This window comes from Eumetopias jubatus, unplaced genomic scaffold (genome assembly GCF_037043125.1).
Source record: "Eumetopias jubatus isolate StellerSeaLion01/CBP00866 unplaced genomic scaffold, mEumJub1_p1.0 scaffold_6, whole genome shotgun sequence".
NCBI lineage: Eukaryota > Metazoa > Chordata > Mammalia > Carnivora > Otariidae > Eumetopias > Eumetopias jubatus.
Window position 1 is genome coordinate 99,042,234 of NW_028274812.1, and position 8,010 is coordinate 99,050,243.

General features: G+C 40.6%; 1 pseudogene; it reads left to right on the top strand.

Moving 5' to 3' along the window:
• The first annotated feature begins 394 nt into the window (after window positions 1–394).
• On the top strand, window positions 395–6,486 carry LOC114204618 (olfactory receptor-like protein OLF4; annotated as a pseudogene).
• Window positions 6,487–8,010: the final 1,524 nt, after the last annotated feature.

Sequence of the window (8,010 nt, forward strand, 5' to 3'; positions counted from 1 at the left end):
TGGTCAGATAATGTTTTGGGGGAGAGCTGTGTGAGCACCCAAGTGGATGGGTGTGCATAACTTGTCCCCCCCGTGAGTGAAGATCTTGTGCTGGTCTTCCCGCTTTCTGTCCATGCTCCCCTCCTCCACTGCCAAGCGCATCTCCAAAATGTTATCTGGCTGAGTTTGTGACTGGGGACTGGTTTTTCTCTGACCTGGAGCAGGATGGATTCTGATAACTTGGTTTAATCATGAAAGATTACAATGTCAACCGATCTTAGTAAGCATCTAGCCCACCTGGAATGAGGAAGCAGGTATGAGGAGTTTAAAGAATTTGGTGGTGGGAAGCTATGAATAGGAATTTCTGGGTACTTCTGGGTATTTCTACATTCCTTATGGGAAAGTCACCTCCACCATGTGGACCCAGGAAATTATACAGAACTTTTCAGAGGAACCAGAAGTGCAGCCCCTCATATTTGGGCTTTTCCTCTCCATGTACCTGATCACTGTGTTTGGAAACCTGCTCATCATCCTGGCCATCAGCTCTGATTCCCACCTCCACGTGCCCATGTGTTTCTTCCTCTCCAACCTGTCCTTTGTAGACCTTTGTTTCCCCTCTACCACCATGCCCAAGGTGCTGTGGAACATCCGGACTCAGAGCAAAGCGATCACTTATGAAGGCTGCCTCAGCCAGATGTATTTTTCATACTCTTTGCAGGATTAGACAACTTCCTCCTGACTGTGATGGCTTATGACCATTTTGTGGCCATCTGTTACCCCTTGAACTACACGGTCATCTTGGACCCCCGGCTCTGGGGACTGCTGGTTCTGGTGTCCTGGGTCCTGAGTGTCTTGCATTCCTTGTTACAGACATCAATGATGTTGCAGTTGTCCTTCTGTACAGTCTTGGAAATCACCCACTTTTTCTGTGAATTCAATCAGATGATACAACTTACATGGTCTGACAGTTTTCTCAATAACATGGTGATATATTTTGCAATTATGTTGCTGGTTGTTGGTCCCTTTGATGGGATCCTTTACTCTTACTCTAAGATAGTTTTCACCATACGTGGAATATCATCAGCTCAGGGCAAGTATAAAGCATTTTCCACCTGTGCGTCTGATCTCTCGGTTGTCTCCTTATTTTATTGTATGAGTCTAGGGGTGTACCTTAGCTCTGCTGCTCCCCAGAGCTCCCACTCAAGTGCAGTAGCCTCAGTGATGTACGCTGTGGCCATGGCCATGCTGAACCCCTTCATATACGGCCTAGGGAACAAAGACACAAAGGAGGCTCTGGTGAGATTCTCTGGGAGGGCAGGTCTAAAAGGGCCAACCATTCTGGGGATGAAAAATTGCACAGGATTGCAGAGCTCACAGCCTGAGCCAAGTGTTGACATTTTTTGATCAGATTCTTAAAGTGGAACATGCCTCTTCTATTTTTTCTGGGAATTTCTATTTTTTTTTTTTTTTTATTTTGCCCTCTCTGTATAACTTATGTAACTTACTCTACTAAGTAAGCTTTGTGATATCTCTGATATGCAAGAGATTTTCCCTTTGTCATTTTCCTACTCTCAGTGGTATTCCTAACCTCGGATGTGAAATGTTTGGAAATTCTCACTTATTCAAAGGATTACATGGATCTGTTAAAAATGACTTATTCTTAAATAAAATACATCATAGTGTGTATTAAAAAAAAAAATTTGGTGGGGGCACCTGGGTGGCTCAGTCGGTTAAGTGCCTGACTTCAGCTCAGGTCATGATCTCAGGGCCCTGGGATCAAGCCCCACATTGGGCTCTGGGCTCATGGGGGAGTCTGCTTCTCCCTCTGCCTCTGGCCCTGCCCCTCCGCCCCTGCTTATGCATTCTCTCTGTCAAATGAATAAATAAAATCTTTTTTTTAAAAAAAGAATTTGGTGAAGCCTAAGGCTAGTTTATGAGCTTCCTGCTGTCTGACTCCCTAGTCAGTGTTCTTTTTACTGCAACACATGGGTTTAACCAGTTGTGCTAAGAAATTTTAAGCTGATTTTTGTGACTTGTTCTAATTCAAGCTCAAGCAACTCACACATTCAAAGCACAAGGGTGTAGCACCTGGAGTGTGAGGGGTCAGATCCTCCATCTCAGACCCTTCCCTGATGATGACTGGTGACTCTGAATAGAATGTCCAGGGGTCCTTTAGACCAGCCCTGTTCAATAGAGAGAACATGTGAGCCACATGTGTAATTTAAAAATGTTGTTAAAAGTAAAAAGAAACAGGTAACATGAATTTTAAATATATCTTATTAAATCCAGTACATCTAAAACATTATCATTTCAACCTGCAATAATATAAAAATTAATTAACAAGGAATTAGAAAAGACAGTATTTGCCAACACACATACTACTGTACAAGGTCTTAGGCGATGCAGCAGTGAAAGGGAAATGCAGTTCTACCAGAACAATAAATTGGTGTTTAACAGGGAAATCTTTTACATTGCTTCAAGTTCAAAATTTTAATTTTAATTAAAATTAAGGAGAACGTAAAATTCAGCCTCTGGGTCCCATTAGCCACGTTTCGAGTACTCAGTAGCCACACATAGCTCTAGTGGCTACTGTGCTAGAGAGCATAGCTTTCGAGAGCTACTTGTGAGAGGCCCTCGTGGTAACAGATGGCTCTTGCCGTTTCCTCTGGGGCTGGTCTGATCTGTAGATGTCCCAGGGGTTCTGGGCAATCTCTGCTTCATTCTCAGATCTGAGGACTTCAGAGAGATAACATTGATTCTTGAGTGCTCTTGGATGGGGTTGGAGATCTGTATTTTAGTTTGTGTTGGTCTTTTTGGGGTCTCTCCAAACTTACAGTAGAGAATACTCCATTTTAGCTTGTTCTTCCCCAAAAATAGAACCTAGTAGTTCCTTGAAAGTCAGGTTTCTGGAGCCACATCCTGGCTGTGCCACTTACTGGATATATGCCCTTGGGCATGTGACCTAATTGGTCTTCTGCCTCAATCTTTTCATCTGTAAAATGGGGATTGCGATAGTCCTTCACGGGGGTTATTATGAAGAGCAAATGCATTTATACAGGTAAAGTACTTATGAGTGTGCTTGGCACATACTAAGCTCTCGGGAAGTGTTAGCTATCATTATTATTAGCCATAAGCTAAATGAAATCTCTGAAATCCAGGGCTTAGCAAGTGCTGTTCCTTCTGTTGCAGACACTCCACCTGGATAAAGATTTTCATCTTTCAGTTCCCAGTGGAGATTTTCCTTCTCCAAGGGAAGCCTCCTCTTGCTTCTCAGATTGGCTTTAACTGCCCTCCACTGAGGGCACCTCCACCCATAGAACCCTATTCTCTCCCTTTTATAACAGTCAGTATGTATTTATTTGCCTGTCTGTATCTGACCTGTGAAGGTATATCTTTATTTTGTTCTACACGGTATCCTCAGAGCCTGGCGTATAATATTTGGGTGAGGATAAAAATAATATGAGTAGTAGCTAACGTTTATCGACTGCTCACTAATTAAAGTTCACATAATCCTGTTATATGTTTTTGAGTAAAGGTGCCATCATTTCCATTTCACAAATCAGGAAATGAAGGCTTAGGTAGGTGAAATCGATTTTATGAAGACAACCAGAGAGCAAATGGCAAAAGCCAGAATTTGAACCCAACTTGTCTGACTCTGAGCTCATACTCTCAATGGATGGGCTGGTGTTCTCCATGAGTGGGGTCCTCTGGTGGAACCTTGGACCTGGTAGGCTAAAATTCCTCCTGTCTGGCCCAAGGATGGAGGAGGCTCATTTGTATGCCAGCTCTCGGAAGCAACGCCCCAGGCTCCTTCTCTCTTACTCTCTTGAGGACTGCAGGTAGCCACAGGCAGCACGATTTAGGCTGGGAAGACGGAGCAAGATCTGGATTCACTCAGTTCTTCAGGTTTAATCAGACTCCTACAACCCTCTGTTCTACAGAACCCTTCAATGCTTCAATTAAAAGTCAAACGGGGCTGGAATCTGTGCTTTTTTTCCCCCTTATGCTTGGAATCTAATTTTGTGAACAACTGCTTGTATTGGCTTGGACATAGCTTATTCACTGTGAAAATCCGGTTCAATGTAAATTCTATAGTTTCTAAATATTTATGAGCATTATTCCCTCAAAATGCTGAGTAGTAACTATACCAATATAATTAGATTGTATTCTGTTTAAACTTTTGTTGTCAGCATACATCTTAGAATAGAAGTTCTAGAGAAGAAAGGAAATTTGACAGCTCATTGACAAAGCTTTACAAACGTTATGTGTATAATGAAGCGTGAAGGGATGTTCTTACTGATGCTGCAAATGGAGGAAGCATTAATCAACTCGTTGTCTGAACTATCTTTCCTATTATCAACTGCTGTCATCTGGTGGCAAATTTGAGCAATAGCAGAAACCTTCAGTATCCACAGTAATTTTCTCTATGTTTGGCAAAGCGGATAGAGTATTTTCATTGTCTTTGCCTGTAGCATATGATCAAATTTAAGTGTTTCTTGACAAAGCTAGCACTTATCATAAATTAACACCTTCAGTCATTTTTCTTCAGGTTATAATAACCAATATTTAATGAAAGTGTATTAGACACCAAGACCTGTTTTAAGTGCTTTACATGGTTCATCTTACTTAATATTTATGAGACTTCTATGAGGTGGATATCATTATTCATTTTATCACCTTGTGGCATCTACTGGTTGACTAATTCATCCAAATCACACTGCTGATAAGTGACAGAGCCACAATGGTAATCCAAGAAACCCGATTTCTGCCCTTGTGCTCTTAACCACTGCTTTACAATAGACACGTAAGCTAAGATGCCCAGCGAGGGAGAAGAAACTGGAAATAGAAGATCTGGGTGTGAATTTTAGCTCCACTGCTACCTTGTCAATAATAATTCCATGGTCCAAAGAAGACTTACCTCAGCAGGCATCTGACCTTGGTCATATTCCCCTTTGCCAGGTCTCATTTTCTTTTCTATAAAATCTTGGAAGCAGACAGGATCATTGGTTTTCTTTTCTTTTCTTTCTTTTTTAAAGATTTTATTTATTTATTTGACAGAGAGAGACACAGTGAGAGAGGGAACACAAGCAGGGGGAGTGGGAGAGGGAGAAGCAGGCTTCCTGCTGAGCAGGGAGTCCGATGTGGGGCTCGATCCCAGGACCCTGGGACCATGACCTGAGCCGAAGGCAGATGCTTAACGACTGAGCCACCCAGGTGCCCCAGGATCATTGGTTTTCAAGCTTGTATTTGTGATGTGCTGGTGGTTCCACATGTGATGAGACCAGAGAGAGAGAGATGGGAAGGAAGGTGGTGCTTGGCTGGTGGGACTGGGACCCTCATTGCTCCCACTGCCCTCCTTTACTTCCATTACATGGTAGTTGCCTAGTTAAAGATTTGGTTCTACAAATGATGTAATACCTAAGAGAAAATTTAGAAACAACACGACCAAACTCTTCTGGGAACTCTGAGAAATACCTGGCAGACAGAACATGCCAGGACAATTGTGGGTGGGGATAGTCACTGAGAGAAAGTTCCCCTGACCTTCAGGAGAGAAGCAACAGAAACTCCATTCCTATGTGGATGCTTCCAGCCTAGCGTTCTGAAATATTGTTGCTTCTATGGAATGTTAAGAAACTATATTTATAATTGCATAAAATATTATAAAGATCTTTGTCTATGGAGAGGATATAAAAGGAAGACTGTTATATTTGGAATAGGATGCAGACTTAAAGGCAAAACATTTACTTGAAGACCTTTTAAAGCTTTTTCTTTGCAGTGTGTGTGGGGGCCGGGTTTACTTCAATAGAAGGAGAAAAAAAAACAAAGCAAATCATGTGCTATTTGTCTTAATGTTTCTGGCAATTTTTTGCCTACTAAATATGCATGAATAATTATAAACATATTTATATCATTAATAATTATAGACATATTTAATTTTATGTAGTATTTCCTCAGTGATGCTATACTTTGGTTGCTTATAAGATATATGGTCTTTGAAAGTTTTGGTCCTAGGAGTAGATTTTATGTCAAAAGTTGAAATCTCTGTGCATTCCTACCACGGTACCTAGTGCATAGTAGGTGTCTAGTACTGTTGAAGGAATATTGCTGTCCTTGTATGAAGGAACATGCTAGATTGGAAATACCATTTAATTCTTTGGCTTTTGGGTCTACTGAATATTCATTGGCTTATAAAATTGATTTTTTTTTTCCATTTCCAGCTTTCCCCAATTTTGTAGATACAGAACTGACACCGGGAACATGGCATTGTTCCAACGTGTTATGGGAAGTTGCTTATAGAGAATCAGAACCTAGGTTTTCCTAATGGCTTTATGTCAACTTTCCAAAAATCAATTTCCTGAAAGCCGTTCATCAATTGATCGGTGCACCACATTTATTTGTTTTTAAATATTCATTTTTGGGTGACCTACTTTCATAACTTTGTTTTAAGGGATGTTAAATGTGCTCTTGCCCCAGCTCCTGCTGCTGCAGTTCGATGCCATGGGGTAGGGGGAGGTGGAAGATGAATGGGGATGTTGTGGGGAGGTTGGGGGTGGTAGTGGGCTCATTCACTGATAAAAGACTGTAAGGAATCTTTATTTTCAAGAGTATATTAATGTTTCTTCATGAATATATTCTCTCCTCCCCTTATTTGGAAATAATAGGATCATGGGATTCTCAAGTTATTAAACATTGCCATTGAATTGGCTCGAAGCCTCTCTCTCTCTCCCTCTTTCATTTTATTCCCACTTCCTCTTCTCATCTTCCCCACGCCATCCTAGGCAAGCATTAAAATGAGCTTAATTTGTGCCTTTTTGCTTTTATGTGTTCCTGTAGCATGGGTGTTGTTTTGTGCATATGTATTTTTCACTTACCCAAATGATACTATGTTATAGATTTCATTCCCTTTCTTACTGGCTCACTCAGGATTCCAGTATAAAAGCCGTTCAAATTATTACCAGCGCACCTTGACCAGTGTTTCTACCCTGTGGTGTAGCTGCTCCGCATTTCACCCAGCTCCTCTCCCAGTGATGGGTATCAGGCTGCAGCCAACTTCCCTCCGCCTCTACCCAAGTACCATTGCAATAATGGTGGTGTGCTTTTACAGACCTGGGTGGGAATTTCTTTAGGTTCTATACCTAGGAGTGGAAACTCTGAATCATCAGGTATGGTCGTATCGCTTTTACTGAGACTTGCCAGAACTCTCCTCAGCCTTTACTTCTTCCAGAACACAAGGGTTTCTCTATGCAGATCCAAATGTTTTGCAAATCTAAATATGTGTCAAGTCATATCTCACCGTTGTTTCCATTAGCACTTCTGTGATTACTACAACTTTGAACATCTCTTTTTAGGCTTGTTAACTTTTTAATTTCTTCCTTTTATTGCTGCTTGGAGGGATTTCTTGTATACTATAAATATTAGTTGTTTCAAGTTGCAATTCTTGTTTTATAGTTTGCAAAGAACTTCTGTGAATCTGTTGTCTATTCGTTAATGTTTCCATGGAGTTCCTTACTGAACAGGAAGGAATAATATGTTATGAACAGGTATATTTACCCCCCAAAGGAATGCAAGCATAGTCCAACATTTAAAAAAAATCTATCAGTATAATTTACTACAGAATACAGTAAAGGAGGAAAATTATATGATTATTCCAATAGGTGCAGAGAAGGCATTTGGTAGATTTCATCACCATTTATAACTTTAAAAAAAACTCTTAAAAAACTAAGTTATATTTCAACTTGGTAAAAATTATATACCTAAAAACAACAGCAAACAATATTTTACAGAGAAACTTTGGTGCATTGCTTTTAAGAAAAAGAACAAAGTAAAGAAACTCCCCCATACCACTACTGTCAAACATGGCATTGGAGGTCCCAGACGACATAGAAGGGTGAAGGAAAGGTTTAAGAATTGGAAGGGAAGAGATATAATTGACAGATAACATATTATTATTGTTTTGTTACTCTTTAGATTTGCTTAGCTAATATTTTACCCAGGATTATCACTATTATCATTATTATGACTATTACCCTG